The 20,726-nt window shown below is 39.7% G+C and overlaps 1 long non-coding RNA gene across 1 annotated transcript; it reads right to left on the reverse strand.

The window, feature by feature from the left end:
- Positions 1–15,643: 15,643 nt before the first annotated feature.
- On the reverse strand, positions 15,644–16,630 carry LOC110791343 (uncharacterized). The gene is made up of 4 exons (XR_002534068.2): positions 16,585–16,630; positions 16,379–16,475; positions 16,118–16,200; positions 15,644–15,755 (listed from the first exon to the last, which is right to left on the reverse strand). It is a non-coding gene; the product is annotated as an uncharacterized lncRNA (long non-coding RNA).
- Between the last annotated feature and the right edge of the window lie 4,096 nt (positions 16,631–20,726).

The raw sequence follows: 20,726 nt of genomic DNA on the forward strand, positions 1-20,726 counted from the left end.
AAAGTATCCTGGATTGCATATAGAACTTGAACTTGAAAAGTTTGAAACTTGAAATGTTGAACTTTGAAATATTGACTTGAACTTGAAATATTAAACTTGAACTTGAAATATTGAACTTGAAACTTGAAATATTGAACTTAAGAGACTTGAATCTCAAAGATCGGGCCTTTTAATGTTGAAAAGGTTAGATCTTTGATGAGCTCTTACTTTGAAATGATCCTAGTTTTAGGGAAGTGATTATGAACAACCATAAACATCATTGGATCTTGAAACTTGAAACTTGAACTTGAAATTTGAAAAGTGGAGTCTTGAATCTCAAAGACCAAACCTTTAAACATACAAAGGTATCATCTTTGATTACTCCATATTTTGAAGGTGGTTCTAGTTCAAGGAAGTGATTACAAGCAACCATGAACATCATTGAATCTTGAAAGTTTGTATTTTGTATCACATAAAGTTTGGATTTTGAAAGAAATGTATGATTGTTGTAAGTGACATTTTTATTGTTAAAAATGCCAACTTACTAATCATTTTTGAAATAGGAAAATCAAAGAAACATGATTGAATATGGTGGGATTCGGAATTAGCTATTTAGACTTAGGCAAGAATTCCTTTTAGAGCTCCCAATTGCTTAGAACTTGAAATGTTGTATGAGATTTTGGAGGATTTTTGGATTTTGATTTGAGGGGCAATTTTTGTATTACGACGTTATGTTTCGATTTTGCCTCCCTTAATGCTTAGAATTAAGGGTATTTATAGGAGGATTTTCTGCTAAACGCCAGCCATTGCCAGCGCAGCACGCAGCTGGCAGCGCCCAGCGCTGGTGACGTGGCGCGAATGCCGCCAAAACAAGGACGCGGGCTCCGTCCTTGCTTTGTCTTGTATTGGTGTACCTTCGTACGATTTGTACGAAGTTTGGCACGTAGTGTTTGCTTGGGGATTAAGACTTGATTTGCGTCTAAAAACAAGCCGTTTCAGGTTTTTGAATTTCGGTTTTACGGGACGAGGCCCGACTTGCTCGGTTTTGTGGGTTGGCGCCCGAATTGGAATTGCTTAATGTCATTTTGACTGGAAAAGGACTTGTAAAACCAATGGAATGGTCCATTGGGTGAGATTGTACCTGGATTTTGAAATTGATTTTTGAAAATTGCGTTTTGTACCGAGTTCCGGAATAGGAACGACCTCGGGGATTGGATATTGGCTCTTGGACTTTGGAAACGTTCTTAGCAATTGGAATTTCCGCACGGAGTTGATCCAACCTCCTAATAAGGATAATGGTATCGTCATCTTCCCAGTGGGGAGACACGAATTAGGTGTCTACAGAAGCCCCCACTTTGACTGAGCGTTCGATTAGGAAAGCGCTAGTCAAAGTATTCGACTTGGGACGGAGAATGGTCAAGATGTTCTGCAATCAAGACCATTCTTTGTACGCCGGTACCTGCACAAAACAGGTGTTAAAAAAAAAGGATAGAGTCTACCTCCGTGCGGTTGTGACGACTCTGATTTTTACTTGTACTGCTCTTCCGCCTTTGGTCTGGGACGGAGCTTGGCATCGAAAATTTTTGAATTTTGAATTTTTTGAAACTTGAATTTTGAATTTTGAATACCCGGAATTAATCGGTTGGGGATGCGTTTCACTAGGGATAAGAGCTTTTTATTGGCTCTTAGGATTTTGAAATTTCGGCTGACTTTCCTGGAGCTTGGGTCCGTTGGGAGTCAAACGCCTGAGTCGTTGTAGTTTTTGGACTTCGTATTCTTGAAATGCTCATCTTTTTGTGCTTGGAGATACGGGTGTATACCCGTATTTTCGGAGGGTAGCACGATTCGACGTTTGATGCCTGGTGTAGAAAATCGTAGCAGCAAAGGATGTGCAATCAGCACGGGAGACCGCGCGCTGAAGATTCCTGCGCATGCAGCAGGCAGCGCTGGGCGCTGAGCTCGGCGTTCGATGCGGGGTTCTGCTATAAAAGCACCCCTTGCCGTGCCATTTGAAGAGCAATCACTTGTATTCTCTTGCTTCATTCTCTATCAAAGGTCGAATAATCTCTCCCCTTGGTCTTGTTCTTGCCTTTTCCATGTAAGTATTTCATGTTTTTGCTTATGAAATAATCTCTAGGATTCCATGTAGTTTTGATCTTTCTTGTACTTTAGAATGATGCTTGTATGCTTAGGCTTCTTGAATCTTTGTAGAGAATTGTTTGATAGCCACTTGAATTGGAACTGTTGGAACTTGTAGATTTGAATTTTGAAAATTTTCTGAACTTTATACCTGACATTTGTAGATAGTGGTCTCACTGGTGACCTTGCGGGGTCTCGGGAGAGAATAGGCTAGGATGCCCAGGTGTTATTTTTAGAACTATTGAATGCTGGCTTCGGCATGGGTAGCCAATGCGTTGGTGTAGAACTTGTATACCTGCTTTGGCGTGGATAGCCTAGGCGTTGGTGTAGAACTTTGTATACCTGCTTCGGCATGGATAGCCTAGGCGTTGATGTAGACTCTGTATGTTGAACTAGAGGTCTCTGGATGAATATGTACTGCCACTGGGGATTTTAGAATTTTTGAATTTGTACAGGCTAGTATAGGATAGCCTCTGAATCTTTGACTTTTGTGCGGGCTAGTATAGGATAGCCCCAAGTTTAGAATCTTGACATTTCGTACTCTTCTTGATTTAGTATGCCTCGTCATACTCGGAGGAAGCTCGCCGAGTGTTCGGTGGTTCGAGCTGCTGAGGAGGATGCTTCGCACGATGAAGCGGCTGCCATAAACGTGCCGGAGGGGGGTATGGTTCCCCGGAGAGTACCCACTTTCGTCGGCACTGGCTGGAGTCCCTCCGATCTAGTGTTTCGACCGGAGTTTCACTTGTCTCAGCGTCCTCGCGCTGGTTTGGTGAGTCTTGTACTGTGTTTTATCTTTTGAACTTGTATAGGTTTTGAACTAACCGACTTATCCATAGGCTGATGGAGATCCGTTGCGCACCTATTGGTCCTTGGCGGACCTTCACAAGGTTTTCCCGGCTGTACAGGCTGATGCGGAGGCTATGGAGATCTGGCTGCAGACGGGCCTAGTCGACTTCTGGCGTGCCATGGGAGATACTCCGAGGAAGACGGGCATCAAACCCCGGTTACAGGCTTTGCTGGAAGGGTGGTGGGATACCACCAACACTTTTCATATAGCATGGAGGGAGATTACCATCACCCCTTTTGAGTTTGCGATGATCACGGGTCTTCCATTTTCTGAGAGGAACGTGACTTTTGATTCGGAGCTGACATGGCGCTTGGCCGTCGCCAGGGACTTGCTCGGCCCTGTTGTTGACTTGGCTGACGATGACACCCATGCTTCTGTGACTGTGATCATGGTTGCGATCCGTAGCGTGGGTGTATCTGCAGAGCAGAGGGTTAGGCTCTTCCTCTTGGCTTTGATGAGTAGGCTGATGGCCCCGAGCAGGAACAGTCGGGTGCATATTAGCTTCCTGACAGCTTTGCAGGATTTGAGGGCTGTTTCGTGCTACAACTAGGGTGGTCTGGCATATAGCCACCTCTTGTATGAGATGAAGTGGGCCTCCCGGACTCCGCCGGAGAGTGACCCGAGTATTGCTGCTTTGTGGAGTGTGCTGGAGGTATTTAAGACTCCTTGTACTTTGTGTCTTGTACTTGTATGTTTGTATCTTGAACTTGACTGATGCTTTGCTTGTTTTTGAAAGATTTGGATGTACGAGCACTTCCCAACTTTGGCTCGCACTAGAGATGCGACTTACCCGTATGCTGCCTCTTGGACAGGAGAGGTGCGCAGGAGGGTGCCTTTGGCGGCCTCCCGCAGAACTTGGAGAGTTCTACCTGCTGATGAGGTAAACCTTTTGTACTGTTTTGTCTTTTTGTATTTGCACTTGCATAGTTGCCTAAGTTGTCTTCTCTGCAGGTGATTTGGCATCCTTTTGCTGACGCGCCTGTACCTGCCTCGGCTGTTCGTGCCCACTTCTTGTCCGAGCGGCGAGTCTTGCTCCCGGGGGTGTATCGCCACGTGTGGTATCTGGGGGAGCGAGTGTCCCTTCAGCACAACACAAGGGACAAACTTTTCCCTAAGGACCCACCAGAGTCAATGTTGGCGCCAGACGAGGAACTCGCCCGGCTCTATTTGACTGTTAGGGGTGATGCTGTTTGTCTCCCCTGGAGGAGCTTTGTAGATAGGAGGGGTTGCTATGAGGACTTCTTGAAGAGGCTTGCTCCACCAGTATGCTTCGTACTGCCGGTGATCTTTTGAACTTGTATTCTTGAATTCTTGTACTCTTGTATTCTTGTATAATTGAATCACTGTATGAATGTTTGTAGGAGGAGGAGGTCGACTCCGAGGACATTCCCTATGCTGATAGGGTCATCCGCTATGAGAACTCGGATGGAGAGCATGTGGAGGTGACCGTCCCTCTAGCTTCTCCTCCGCACTAGAGGTCGTATGATGCTGTACCGGAGCATTATGCAGCTGTAAGTACTGTTGTATTTTCTTGAAATTGATTGTGAAGGAAATAATTCCCTTGGTCCAAGTATGCATTCAATGTTAAGTCTAATAAATGCGGTTCAGTATTAATTAACAAGTTAATAATTCAGTGAGATCAAGTGAACTGAATGCCTAGCTAGAGGCCGCTTCAGTTCAAGTGGAATTAATGATATTAATCCACAGCTTACTCTTGACTAAACCCGTAGGGTCACACAAATAGTACGTAAACGGATCAAGTATTTATTGGCATTAAATACTCCATCTATGGATATTCGGAATCGACGGATCTTGGTTTCAGTGGGAGCTGAGATCGTCACAGGCAAGAAATGAATACTCCGGAAACGATGATATTGCCGGAAACGGAAATATGGATCGTATCGGAAATATTAATATTATCCAAGTCGTAGATGTTGCCGGAAACGGAAACATGGTACGTATAGGAAAATATTATCGGAAATGGAAATATTGCCGGAATCGGAAATATTGCCGGAAAGGTAAATATTGTTCGTATCGGAAATAAATTCCGGAATCGGAAAATTAATCGGAAGCGCGTCGTACGAATTAGCATTGGACGAGCTTGCTAGACGAAGGCCCAGCACGAAGCCAGGCCCACGTCCAGCAAGGGAAACGCGCGCCACAACACGCCAGCCCAAGGCTGCGCCAGGCCCACCGCAAGGCAGGCCCAGCGCGCGCCCAAGGTTGCGGCAGTCGTGGGCTGCGATGCTCGGGCTGTGCGCGCGCGCGCATGGCGCCCCTCGTGGGCTGCTGTGCGTGCGTGGGTGTTTGTGTTCACATACGAAACCTAAAACGTACAGGATTCGTTTAATGATTAAATTCCTAATTCTATTTGATAAATTAATTAAATAAGAGTTTTATTGTGATTCTAATTTAATTAATTCGTATCCTAATTCGATTCCAATTCTCTTTCCATACCCCTATAAATATGTGGCCTGGGTTCACAATTTATAACAAGTTTTTCAAGTATTCAAAGTGAGTTTTTGAGAGAAAAATTCAGTCACATATCTTGCCTAAAAGTGCCGAAAATTATTAGTACAATAAGGGCGATTCTAGTTGGTCAGTCTTAAGGCGGATCCGGACGTACTGTGGACTATCTACGGAGGGACGACACTTGGAGTCCTAAAGACTTGTTCTTGTTCGGTTCGGGCGCAGCTAGGGAAGGCACGCAACAAAGAGTATGCATCTAAACTATGCTATATGATTATGTGTAAAAAATATGTTTTCCTGGCTAAATGGTTTTTCCGCATGATTTATGAATTGTCATATGTATCATAACCTAACAGATTGTAATCTTGTATCTGATAATTGATCTTGAGTTTCGTATGCAGGCGCCTCGGGTGAGAGTACGTGGCTGGATGCTTCTGATTGATTATTTGAAGAGGCATTGTGCCAAGCTAACCCAAAAGCTTTTTGGTCAGGACAGAGAGGTGCTTTCATTGACTGTGAGGTTCTGTACTCTAGAAATTCGAACTTGGATGTCTGATTCTTGAATTTGTATTTTGTATAGGAGCGCCGTCGAGGCCGCAGAGGTTCTGTTGATAGGGAGCCTTAGATGGAGACTTCTTTGGGGCAGGAAGGACTGAGCTTGGACCTGGGACAGGGGTCCGGTGCTGGTACTTATCAGAGACATTCTGATGCTGATAGGGGAGTTGTCCCTTTTGTATATGCTAATCCCACCAAGCATTCCTATGGGGGTGCGAGCAGTTCGATGCCCTTCATTCCTCTTCCCGGCTACTATTTCGGAGGGAGTGGCCCTCAACCTTGGGGCGCGGATCCTTGGACTTGCTGGCAGGAGATGGAGAGGATGCGTCAGGCCCAGATGTTTGAAGCGCAGCGTCGGTTCATGGCGATGCCGCAGCCTTATCAGTACCCTTCCTCTCAGCAGGGAACCTATCACTCTCCCGGTACTCTTTGTATCTCGGAACAGGATCCTGGTACCCCTGGGACAGGGCTGGATCGAGATCTGGAGCGCCTTAGGAAGCGGAACAGAGGCAAGGAGCCTGTGGTTGACATTATGGCTGGTGATGGCTGGGACTGACCCTGCATGGTAGCGAGTTCCAGCTTGACTTGGTTGGATTTTGTATAGAGTGGTTTTGTATGGTTGGAATTTTTGATTGTTTTGTACTTGAAATTTGCAAGGTTTGGAATTTTTGAATCTTGTATAGTTGAAAATTTTAATTTTTCATGGTTGAAAGTTGAACTTTGTATGCGTTGTGTGTGCTTTTGAAATTTGTAACTATATGCATGCATGAAAAATTTGCAAAAAATTTGAAAAAAAAAATTTGCCCATTTATCGGGTGTATATACCCACTATAAGCCCCCACTTTGACTTAGGTTTTTTGGTTAGAAAAAGCACAAGTCGAAGTATATTCAACTTTTTCTTATGCGTATGCAGACTCGACTTAGGACGCCGATCTAGGACTAGAATGCTTGAATTTTGGACAGATTGACCCGAAATCGGCCCGAGGTGCTGACTCGGACTGCTTGAAATTGCGCGATTTGCGGCTTTGGAATCTTGAATAATTGAGGTTGTACTCTGCTGTCCGAAGCACTAAAGAGTGCGTACTCGGAACCATAAAGGGGACGGTGGCCTCGTCCTTCGTTGCAGGCCCCTGCGCTTGGCGCAGGTCTCGGCGCCTGGCGGCAGTGTGCGGTGATGAGAGCCGATTCTTGTATAAATAGGGAGTGTTTCAGATCATTCTTTGCATCAATCCTTCTCTGCTTTCCCTTGCATTTGCTTTCTTACGAAAAAAAGAAGAGAAAAGATAGCTATGTCTTTTGAAAATGCCCTGAACTCTTGGCTTGGTTCGCTAGGCAAATTGGAGAAAAGGGAGCTCGATGGAATGTATCTTGGGGTGCTCGCCTCCTTCCGCTTTGTAAAGCTTGATGTGCACTTCATTCTTGCTGCTCTGGAGGCTTGGGATCCGAATCATCATGTCTTCCGCTTTGGAAATAATGAGGTATGTCCCCTCCCTGAAGAGTTTAGTGCCATATTGGGGTGGCCCATTATGCCGGAGCCATGCATACCTAGTGTTGAAGAACAAATTTTCTTGTGTTTTGAAAGATATTTGGGCTTGAACCCCCACTTTTTAGTGCTGTTGTATATGGCAGAGGGGTGGATTTGTCCCTCCTTGTCAACTATTTTGCTGGGCTTGATGTTCCCAAGGCTTTCCGCTTGAGGGCCTTGAGTTTTTGTATCTTTGCTCGCTTCCTCTTTTCGAAGCAGGGGTTTGGCAACGGTGACGCCTCACTAATAGAGATTGTAGAGCAGTTTGCTAGTGGCCGGGACCCAATGCCGCTCGTGATCGGCGAAACATTGATAGGCCTTGACATATTGAAGTCGGACCCCTCTTCTTTGCCATCGGGAAGTCCAGTATTACTCCAAGTAAGGATCTAGAGCCTTCTTGTATATTGAATTTGTCCTTGTATTGAATTTTGAATGTTGAATTTGAAATGCTTTTCTTGTATATTCCCCAAGGTCTGGCTTATGGAGAGGCTCATGCTGGTGGCACCACCGGATAACATGGAGAGCTATAATAGAAAAGGGTTCACTATGCGGCCCATGATGTATGGCCGACTTTCATTGGATGAGTGGCGATAGATGTGCACTCTCTGGGATTGAATCTTGTATAAGGTGGGTAGTTCCTTGGTGGGGAATTACTGCTATGAGATATGCCCCAGGCTCTACTGCTTTGCGAGTACCGACCCTCACAATGTTGGTCTTCTACTCGCCTGCCCGAGTGATGAGACAGTGAAGAGAACCCGAAACCTGTTGCGCTGAATGCAAATCGACTTGAAGTTTGGAGGCGGTACTGGGTCAACAAACCATTCTTGAGTGTTCAATACCCACCTGAGCTAGTTACTCTATCTGCGGGGTACATTATATGGATGAAAGGCCCAAGCCAGAGGGACATTTTTCTCTCTGGACCAGCTAGAGTCCGAGGTTCTAGGGCTAGACTCCCTACATCAACTGATTATGAGGAAGGTGACGGGAGTGTGGCCCGTTCGGTGCTTGACCGATCGGAGTCCAAAGGAGGTTCGTCATCCTCCCGTCTTGGAAGACTAGCAAGTTCCTTCTCCCGCCGCCTTGGCAAGGGGAAGATTGATGATTGATTGCAGGAAGAGCCAGGGGATAGTACACAAGGTGCCAAGACTCAAGAGCATAGTCGCCCGACCCTAGATCTTTTTAGGCTAAATGTGTTTGAAGTTGTACTGGAAGGAATTGTGTTTTAAGAATGTGTTTAGAAAATGTGTTTAGAAAATGTGTTTAGGAAGTGAAAAGGCTTTTGAACTTTGCTTCACTTGATCCTAACCTTGTATTCGAATTAGCTTTGAAGGCCTTAGAGCCAAATAAAGAGTTATTGTGTTAAATTCCGCTTGAACATGCTTTGCTTTGAATTGGCACATTTGGAATAAAGACAACAACAATTGAATGTTGAATTTTGAGTTTGATTCTTAGGATGCCCTTAATTGAGGAAATTTTGAAGTTTTTGTATCAAAGTGGCCGGCCCTCAGAATGAGGTTGCCTACGTGTCCCGTTAAGGAATCAGGCCGGACGTCGTTCTAACCCTTACAGGACTTTTTTGAATTGGATTTTGAACTTGAACATAGAACTTAGACATAGAACTTCTTAAGTTGATCGAGGTTTGTGAGGGATCGGAATTTTGTTCCGTCGACATATGTTAACTCGACTGCTCCCCCGGAGAGGATTTTCTTGACAATGTATGGGCCTGCCCAGTTGGTTTTGAATTTTCCCCTTGGGTCCATGATGCTCTTGCGAAGGGCTTTCAGGACAAGCTCGCCTTCCTTGATGTTTCTGGTTCTGACCCTTTTGTTGAAATGTCTGGCCACTCGGCGCTGATAGACTTGTACATGGTGAGCATCTTGAAGTCGACGCTCATCGAGAATGATTAGCTCGTCATATCTTGCTTGTACCCATGCAACTTCTGGGATTTTGCTTTCGAGAACTATCCTTAGAGAAGGTATGTCCAGCTCGATAGGTTGTACTGCCTCCATTCCATAGACCAATGAGAATGGGGTTGCACCAGTTGAAGTGCGAATTGAAGTTCGATACCCCCACAATGCGAAGTGCAGCTTCTGGGGCCAGTCTTTGTAATTGGTTGTCATTTTCATGATGAAGGTCTTGACATTCTTGTTGGTTGCTTCGACTGCCCCATTAGTTTGCGGGCGATAAGGTGAAGAACGGTGATGTTGAATTTTGTACTCGGTGAATAGATCTTCACACTCTCCTTGAAAATGGGTTCCCTAGTCACTAATGAACTCGTGAGGAACTCCGTATCTGCATATGATGTTTTCTTGTATGAACTGGGCCACTTGCTTGGAACCCAACACTTTGAATGATCTGGCCTCAACCCATTTGGTGAAATAGCCAATTGCGACCAGTATGAACTCATGACTCCCGATGCCTGTTGGAGTGATTTTGCCAATGACGTCAATACCCCAAGCTGAGAATGACCATGGTGATGACTGAGAATAAAGCAAGGATGGGGGAATGTGCTTTAGATTTGCACATTTCTGGCAGGTAGGACATTTCTTGACATAGAAGTAGCAATCCCATTCGAGGGTAGTCCAGTAATATCGAGCCCTGATGACTTTGAGGGCCAACATCTTCCCATTCATGTGGGTGCCACAGACTCCGGCATGTACGGTGTCCATGACTGTTTGAGCTTCGTCTTTGTCAACACTGTTAGGTTATGATACATATGAATAAACATAAATCATGCGGAAAAACCATAAAGCCAGGAAACATATTATTAACACATAATCATTTAGCATAATTCAGATGCATACACTTTGTAGCGTGCCCTCCCTAGCTGCGCCCGAACCGAACAAGAACAAGTCTTTAGGACTCCAAGTGTCGTCCCTCCGTAGATAGTCCACAACAAGTCCGGATCTGCCTTAAGCTTGACCAACTAGAATCACCCTTAAGGTACTATAAATTTCGGCTAATAGGGCAAGAGTGTATGGCTGATTTTACCTTTGAATACTTGAATCTTACGTGTATAAATTTGTGACCCTAGGCACATATTTATAGAGTTATGGAAAAGGACTTAGAATCCTATTAGAATACCAATTTAGTTTAATTAGAATCCTATCAGGACTCTTATTAAATAAAATCTATCTACTAGGATTAGGATTTAATCATAGAACAAATTCTAATAGCTTTAGGATTTGTATTGCACACAACCGTACACGAGCACGAGCACGAGCACCACCCGCGCAAGCCTTGCGGCCCACGCGAGCTGCACTCGCTCGCAGCCCAAATGTCGCAGCCCAGATTTGCTCCGCGCGCGCCAAGGTCTTGCTGGGCCTGGTGGGGCTTGGCTGTGTGCGATTGATGCGTGTGGCTTGCTGGGCGATGGCCCGGTACGCTTCCGATTAAATTCTCGATTCCGGAATTCATTTCCGATACGAACAATATTTAATATTTCCGATTCCGGAATTAATTTCCGTTTCGAACAAATATTTAATATTTCCGTTTCCGGAATTATTTTCCGATTTCGATAATATTTCCGATTCTGACAATATTTCCGTTTCCGGCAATATTTCCGATTCCGGCAATATTTCCATTTCCGATAATATTTTCCGATACGTACCATGTTTCCGTTTCCGGCAACATCTACGACTTGGATAATATTTATATTTCCGATACGATCCATATTTCCGTTTCCGGCAATATCATCGTTTCCGGAGTATTCATTTACTTGCCTTTGACGATCTCAGCTCCTACTGAAACCAAGATCCGTCAATTCCGAATATCCATAGATGGAGTATTTAATGCCATTAAATACTTGATCCGTTTACGTACTATTTGGGTGACCCTACGGGTTCAGTCAAGAGTAAGTTGTGGATTAATATCATTAATTCCACTTGAACTTAAGCGGCCTCTAGCTAGGCATTCAGCTCACTTGATCTCACTGAATTATTAACTTGTGAATTAATACTGAACCGCATTTATTAGACTTATCATTAAATGCATACTTAGACCAAGGGCATTATTTCCTTCAGTCTCCCACTTGTCCTTAGGGACAAGTGTGCATTTCCTAATTCCTTTGTCGCTCGATGCTTGTTCTTGAACATAAGGTAAGAGTTGTCATCCTTATTATGTCTAGAGGTGTTTCTCGGTTTCAGAGTTCAACTGATCAAATAAACAGATAATCATAGCGTATGATTCATCTGAGCACGGCCATGCATTTTTACAGTTTCTAGCTCTCCGAGTGGCCTTGTACAACTTTAAAGCATCTCATCCCGATTTATGGGAGGACAATCCCAATCTTGCAATCTTGAGATTAGACTTCGTTTGATAGGTGATTACCTGAGCGTTGCCTTTATAGCCTCCTTTTACGGTGCGACGGTTGGTCAACGTCAAAGTAAGCAGTTCTCAAACAAGTAATCTGAAATCACTCATGTATTGAGGATTTAGTGTCTAATAATTTTAATGAAATTTACTTATGACAGATTTTCATCTCTTACAGTAAAGTTTCATAGGTCTGTACGATACTAGTCTTCCCAAAGTAAGTATCTATTCAAATGATTATGACATTGCCATGTCCACATAGTTCAAGAAACAGAATTACTAGTCATCTTGCATTCAAGTCGTCTAACGTTTTTCTATGCGTCCATCTTTATAGAAAACTCCACCAGGGACCATTTCAACTTTTGACATTCAAGTTCACTTGATAGACATTTCTTAGTCACATGACTGGTCCTGTTAGTCTATCTTGAATATATCGTCAAATTGAAGGGACACATCATTTAATACTAAACCAAGATTAAATGGAATATGAAAATACATTTCATATATGATAAATGTTCAACCCCAATGTTTTACAACCATGGGCCTCAAACCCATCTTTAAAACAGTTCATGGAATTCAAAACTATGCTTGATTTCCAGTGCCACAATGTGAGTGTTGTTTCTCACTTGTTGCATAGGTTTAGTTATCATGCTTTGCCAATCTTAATATCCTTTTCATCGAATAATATTCGAGATATGATGATAAGATCTTTTGAATTTGTTTATTATGTGATCTAGTCTTTCTTACTACAGTAGTGGTTCTACGCATTTCTCAATGAAAAACCATCAAGTTAGCAGACGTTTTTCTTGCTTCAAGAGTGGTTCTACGCATTTTTCAATGAAGAACCATCAAGCCAGCAGATAGGTGATCTACCCATGTTCAGTGAAGAACTTTAAACAACCCTATTTTATTGTTTCTTAGGCAATAATTACTTTTACTTCAACTTTATAGGTTGCTAATGATGCTTTGGTTGGATTTACTTATCCAAGCAGTTCACAGATATGTGGAAGACTTTCCAGCTGTATCTTAGAACATAGAAATTAATATTTAATTTCCCACGCAACAACTTATGGTCTCCGATCCATGTTGCCATTTCAAAACACAATGCTCTATAGCTCGTCCTTGCCAATGGTTAACTCCAAAGGGATCTTGCTTGATCGTTTACCAATGTTTATGCGTGTAGCATCAATATTTAGCATATCTTTATTTCCATGAATCAAGAACTAATCCTATGTACCTTTTCAAGTACCATAAGTTTTTCTTGATTTCAATCTAGTTGATCTTCACTTAGATCAATAGAGATTAGTATATGTTCGTCATGCCTAAAGTCATACGATACGTTTTTGGCGATCCTCATATTATATCATACATGATAAATTCTTTTGCAGAATAATTCCCAATTGAATTCTATTCATGTAACTTTAGCTTGTCTAGTTTTAGTAGATACTAAATCCAGCTAAATTCTTTGACATATATAATATAGGTTAAGAATCTCATTTAGACTCTTTGATGTTTTACTTAGTAAATGCTTATACATAGTTCAAACATTCTTTACTTAGATTTATTCACATGGGTCGAATATCTCCAATGGAGTATTTCGTGTTTGATTTAGTAAATGCCATTACTTAATCCAAAACAATATAATAAGATCTTTGTAATAGAACTTAATACCCATTATGCACTAAGTTTCGCCATGGTCCATCATTGATGAATAATTTCAAATCTAAGTCATTAGCATTTGAATGTTGTTTCACAATAGAGAGATATGTGTGTGATACACATAGGACCAATTAAGTTTTATGTACTCCCACTAAACTTCTTATATATCTATAAGAATCATGTACATTTTATGAAACTAAAATACTTATTAGCTTCACTAGCTAAAATACAATTCGAATTCCCAATTGCTTGCTTAAATCTGTACTTAGATTTCATAAGCTAGCATTCACTTCAAGCATTATTTGGATCCACAAATCCTATGACATGCCATGTACATAGTTTTCTTCCAACATTTGATTGAGGAATACGTTTTGTCATCAAATTTCCATATGTACCAATATGCAATCATTGCTTGAATTATAGACTTAAGCATTATGATTTTGCATGAGGTTTCAACACAATCCACACCGTGAATTTGCTTGTAACCTTTAGCAACTAATCTAGCTTTGTGTGTGAACACAATTTCATGTTTGATGGTTTTTATCCTTAACACAAACTTGCAACCAATAGGTGTGAAACTATTCTTGTAAATCAACAAAATTTCAATTTTGTCATCAAAACATTGAGTATGTTTTATGGCCTCTAACCATTTAAAACATTTGAGTCTATATATGGCCTCTAACAATTTTAGGGAATCTGGGTTTCGTCATTGCTTTCTTACAGGTCACAAACTCATTAATCTACATAATAGTTTGACTGCAAGTTGTAGGTTTCTTCACTATCTAATAGAAGAATCGCATAGCTTAAGTGACCTGAACTCCATGTTTCTTCACTATCTAATAGGAGAATCTCATAGTTTCAGTGACTTGAACTATATGCCTACTTGGGTATAGAACATCAAACAATAGAATATCAATAGCCACTTGAAAGTCCTGTGAATATTCTGTTCTCCTTGAAGCACTTGTAAAGTCTTCTAAGAGATGTCTATTCTTTAAAGCCACTTCTAAAGTCCTTAAAGAATAAGTGTTCGGATTTTCTGAAGAACTTCGAAAAGCCTCCGGAATGTCCGTTTATGTTTGTTGTTCGCCTCGAAGACTTTCGAGGTCTATTTTTTCCCACTTGTCATTTTGGAAACGAATCTCCAAAAGGACATTATTTCGAGCAAACAAACATTATGTTCTCAAAAAATTCGTGGTAGAAACAATACCCTTGTGTTTCATTTGAATAAATCACAATGAAACATATATCTATACTTGGGCCTTAGTTTGTTGAATAACAAACACTAAGCTCCCACTGAGTTTAGGAACTCTTTAGATATATTATGAAAAGATATTCTGAAATTACTTTTCAATAGCTTTGACGAATTTGGTTTAGTTTGGTGGTAGTTGAGCATTTTGTTTTTAGAAATTATAGGAAAAGTCTTTATGATCCATCATTGATCGAATCAAGTACTAATTACACTACTAGAAAAAGGACATTTAACGACGAACAATTTCGTCGTTAAAAGCATCAATTTTCGTCGTTAAAAGCTTTAACGACGGAAATTATGTCCGTTGTAACAGGTTCCGTCGTTATTGGCTTTAACGACGATGTTCGTCGTTAATAATTAATGTTTACTAACGAGGAATTATTATTTCGTGGTTAAGCATTAACGACGGATTATCGTTTCGTCGTTAACTTTTAACGATGAAATCATAATTCGTCGTTAATTATTAACGACGAAACGATAATCCGTCGTTAATTGTTAACGACGAAACGTTAATCCGTCGTTAACTGTTAACGACGAAACAGTTATCCGTCGTTAGAAACTTGTTCCCGGTGATCAAGCAACAACGACCAACAAATCCCTTGTGAAATGTCCCTCCCTAACAGTCAAAATTTTTGAAATTTGACAACAACGACCAATTGTTATGTCGTCAATATTGCACTCATAATAATATTATTTGCGTCCTTCGAAATACCTACATTTTCCCTATGAAATAATATAGAAAACTATAAATATCAATCATAAACAAATGAAAATTTCATTACTCAAAAGATGGTTGACAATACAATTTCAAGTTATGTGAAACCAAAAATCACATACCCTCGTCTTTAAATTCTGAAAAACTAAAAGATAAGTCATTCTTGTTTCAATCTAAAAGAACAAAATAAAATCTAACTAGTTGAAATGTTCCCTCTTGAAATGCCATCTCTTGAAAATCGTTGTAGAAACACTTCTTTAAATGATTTAAGCTCATTAAGCTTATCAACTGTAGGTGCATTGGAAATCTACAACAAATTAGAAACTTGATCAGAACACCAATTGACCAAAGAACAAAAATCCAAATAAACATACACCAAACAAGTTCAGTGCATAGCAACAAGATGATAAGATTGACAACAACTCCAGAATTTTGTTGGAGCGTAAGCTCATTCCAGATAACACCTCTACTTTGACAAACCTGATAGTTTCCTTAAGTAGAAACCATGTATATTTTTGGGAAAGCATTAGCAAAGGGAAGATCTTACATAGATCAAGTCCTTCCCCTAGATTTTATATTTATAATTAGAGATAAAAAGATTGCTCTCTTACTATAGATCAAGTCCTTCCCCTTGATTTTATATCTATAATTAGAGATAAAAAGACTGACTTGAGAGTCCCGGAAATATTTTATCCAATTGCAGATCATTGGAATTGTATCATTCAAGGTTTCACACATATCTTTTTCCTGTACTGCAAATGAACACATTAAATTGCATTATTGTGAGAAAAAGCTATGAGATTTCTCTCCTACAAGTTCAGAATGATGAAAAATGAAGATACTTAGGATAAGAGTAAACATTAAACTACAAATCAAGAATACAACCTTCATATGGAATAGAAAACTGAAATCAAATTTCAAAGACCTCACCTTCACATGCATACATGCCTTGAATGTTTTTTTGAATAACACTCTTTGCAAATTCCTGAAGCGGCTCTATTGTGGGATTCTCCCTTAAAAGCCCAGCCTTAAAGATAGAGTTTCTAACATCACAACTACACAGGCTTTAGAAACCTACTCCTAATTTGATCTTAGTATTAAAACTCTAAACACAGAAACTAAATAAGGAGCAGGACCTGAAAGATTTGGTGCAGCAAGGTGCCAGTTAATGCTGAAGTAGAGGTGTCACCACCTCTCAACCTCTCATCCAACACTGCTCGTCTAGGACAATTGAAACTACCAGCGATCTAAAGGGCTGTCAGTTTCTTTTCAAAATCCTTCTCAGAGAAAATTGAATCAAATTAAATCTTAAGCCTACTATCCAAATTCTACACAATTGAGGTACTCACCCAAAATAATGCATAGATTTGACAAAAAGAAGAAAAAATTACCCGAGTCCCGGAAAGTAGTAGGTTTGGGTGTATAACAAGAAGATTATTGTCATGATTTAAATAACTTGTTCCCTGGTTATCAAATTCTCCAATAACTCGTACGGAGTCTCCATGCTCAATCACACACAATCACACTGTAGAACCTGCATCAGCAAGAACATGATTAACAATTTTAGACACAAAACTCGCCTTTTTTTCCCATCTCATAAGATCAAAAATTCTACTAGTTTATCTACAGTTCGAAATAAAGTAGGTAATGGCCACATATTGTAGCTATGTGGTGACTTGGAAAAGTGTAAATGATGTCTTACTAATGTTATCACGTTGGGAAATTTAAAGGATAATCAAATACCGAGTTGAATGTTAGCATGTCATAAGTTAAGTATTTCGAAGGAAATTCAAGTCAAATACATTATCAGTGTTTCACGCTGCATTTCTGTTTGACCTTTGGTAGAAAACATTATCATATCCAATCTTAAAATTACATTCAACGAACACTGAGCTCCATCTGAAGTAGTGGCACGTTTCTAAGTGACCTACCAAAAACAAACAACGCACAAGACCATCTAAATCCACAGACAACAGCTCCAACAGATGCAACAAAGATAAGAAAGGGTTGGTGACAGGGGTTTAAGAAATGTAGTACCCTTAGAAGAGCATCTGGTGTTCGACACATACCTCTAAAACAAGAAAATAAGGATCAGAAAATTGCAAACTAGCCTCCTCTGGTGCCTTCATTTCCACTTTATTACTAGTTGACTTAACCTTTACGGGTCTCTTTTCACTGGTTTGACTGTAAATACCAGATGAATGTATCTGGTCTTCAACCAAGCTGACCCTTCAACTGAAATTGCATTCTCTACTTGATCTAGAAGTTCAAGTAGGTCCTAAAAAAATCCGTGTATAGATAATAAGAGAAGATAACCATGAGTTTTCCAAATTAAACATTTCAATAGTTTATGTTAATTTTCTCTAAGCACACATGACATTTTAGGCATAGACTTGAAATGTAACCACATAAATCGTAAAATGCATCACAATCTTAGGCACCGCAGACTAAGTTAAGTCATGTCCATTCTCTTAGACCGTCTTTATGAACATCACTCTCAGCAGGCTGCACTAGATATGGCCCATAAATTTCTGAATATTTTAAACCTTAATTCAAAAGATCCATATGTCTAGTACCTCATATGAGGTACATACGCAAAAAATAGAGGTTGTTGACTGCCATTCCAAAGCTAAGCAACAAAAATTGATGACTTTTTTTGATGACAAATTAAAACCTGGCAACCTGGTGTGAACAAGTATCCCATTTCTGTCATATATCTATTCAAAAATAAATATGCAGGCTCTATTCTATCGTTTAAATCAAATTACAACTCAGAGAAGTAGAAAAAGTAAAATTGCGATGATAAAAGTCTGAATTTCCTTTATTCAACACCAAATGCTAACTTCTTCTCAGTTAAAGAACTAATACCATTTAGAACTTTGACTTTAAAATACTAGAATCACAAGCACCTAGGATAAGGCTATAGGGAGTGTTGAACTACATTTTTTTTAAACTACAAATAATTATTAATGCACTAACTAAGTACTTATCATTACCACTTTCTTTCATTTATCTAGATGCTCCGGTGCAGACGATTAATGTTCAAGGTCTGCAGCTGCTAGATAATGCACTAACCAAACTTGGTAACTTCATAACATAATTAAAAAAAAACTTAGGAAACATTGTATACTTGACCAGAAGATGAAAAGGGGGAAGGAAAATACTTTGGCAGCCGCAGAGCATAATAAAAAGGATCCTAGAGGGAATTACAGTTCCAATTCTATCAAAATTTTCATATTGCAATTCAGATAAATAAAAACAGTAAATTTGGGATGATGGAAATACAGTCCACCTTTGCATTTCACAAAAAATACTAATTTCTTTCAATTGTCATTTCAGAGGCTATCAATAAAAAGAAATCAAAATTCCACAAACAGAGCAAGCAAATGGCCAATAATTAACAAAAAAACAATAGGAATTCAATAACCCATCTGAGATATAATCACTTATGTTTCGTGTTTCAATTTAATAAATAGAAGAACTTTCAAATCGCAATAGACACTAAATAAGGATTCAAATCACAACAATTAACGTTTAGAAATAATTGTACTCCGTATGAATCAAGGAAAAAGAGAAAAAGTACCAGAATTGTTGCAATTCGTGAATTTAACAGCTAGGTCTGAACCTAACTTCATCAATCAATTAAACCAAGAGGATAAATCAAACTCTATATCCATCAAGAAGTAAAGTAATCACTTGAAGTAGAAAAGAAATTTAGAATAAGAATTTGGGAATCTCAAATGGAGGCGAGTTCAACGAGGGTTTTAGGTTAGAGGGGGGTGAAATTCAAGGCGGGATTCGAAACTCAAATATTGCGCTTATAGAAATGGAAAATAACGACGGACGTTTTATTTTGTTTTATTTTTCCTTTTTCTTTTTCACCAATTACGAGGAATTAATCCCTTTGTCGTGTATATAACAGGGCATTTATACTGTTAACGACTAAATATTGCTTTCGTCGTTATTTTGTTGTCGTTATTTATACATTTTTTTAGTAGTGTAATCGACTTCGATTATTCCAACTTAGATATGCCATATCTTATGGAGTTAGACTGTGAATTTTACTACACACAATCATTGATGATCATATTTGGTCTTAAAGTAATCATCGTCATGATCTAACCTAGATCTTTATGATTTCTTGCCAAGTGGGATTTATACTTCTGAATCTTTAAACTAGCCAAACAGATTCAAACTTATATCACATTGAGTAAATAAACCTATATTCACTCAAATCTGTGTGAAATAATAAAGTCATAAAATCTTTCTTTAGCTTTGAACTCTATTGTCTAGGCGTTCTAACAATAGTTCATATCTTTTGTTACTTTCAACAAGTAAGACTAGCTTGCCTTGAATTGATCTAGAAATCAATCAACTTTCAAAAGTCCATCGAAATAGAGCTTATGAATGTTAACTTGTTGATATGGTCTAAGCAACAATGCCAAAGATTAGTGGAACTCAAATCAAGGGGTTGATTTGAACCTAGTAAAGTTTTCATTGTTAAAGATTTGTTTGTTTTTAATCAAGCATATTGACTCAAACCGTAAATGACCATTTCATTCAAATAAACAAACAAACAAGCATTTTTTTCGTTCTTCTGAATGTGAGTCTTTCTGTGTTTGAAGCAGAAATTTAGGTATGCTGATTATGGAACAAAATAACCATTAAGTTCCAGCCTTTGAAAGGCCTTAAAACAAACTAGATGACCCTACAACTAATGTAGCATTGCCATGCTTCATTTCCCACTTGTAGGCCACTAGTGTAGCCTAGCTTCCATTGTTTGAGTTATTATCGAAGTAAAAACCTCAAGCGGTATATGATACCAAGGAAGTTTAATTGCTAGGTCACTTCTCTTTAAACATAAACTTATAGGTAGAAACGGAATCGTAAATTCCTTTCATTTGTTCCTTGTTTTCCTATTTCTTGTACCCTTTCTAATAGCCTTAAGAATTGAATTCTCTAGTGTTGACTTTTATACTTTGTTTAGACATGTCCAATGTCACTCCAACAAAGTTCTTACCATTTATGTTGAATATTCTGTTTCAACTAGATGATCTTACCAAAAGCTTCTAAAGTTCTCTAAGCATCGATCTATTCGAATGTCTAGGGACTAGACTCATTCGAGAATTAAATGGAAAAAATATTTTAGGTTGTTAACCATTGGTAAAGCTGAGCGTTTAAACTGAATGCTTTATGATCTCAAAACTACATTATATTTTGAATTCACAAGCACCAATCGGTTCGCCATTCGACTTTGATACTCGAAAACAACCATAAA

The sequence above is a fragment of the Spinacia oleracea genome, chromosome 6 (genome assembly GCF_020520425.1).
Source record: "Spinacia oleracea cultivar Varoflay chromosome 6, BTI_SOV_V1, whole genome shotgun sequence".
NCBI classification, from domain to species: Eukaryota; Viridiplantae; Streptophyta; class Magnoliopsida; order Caryophyllales; family Amaranthaceae; genus Spinacia; species Spinacia oleracea.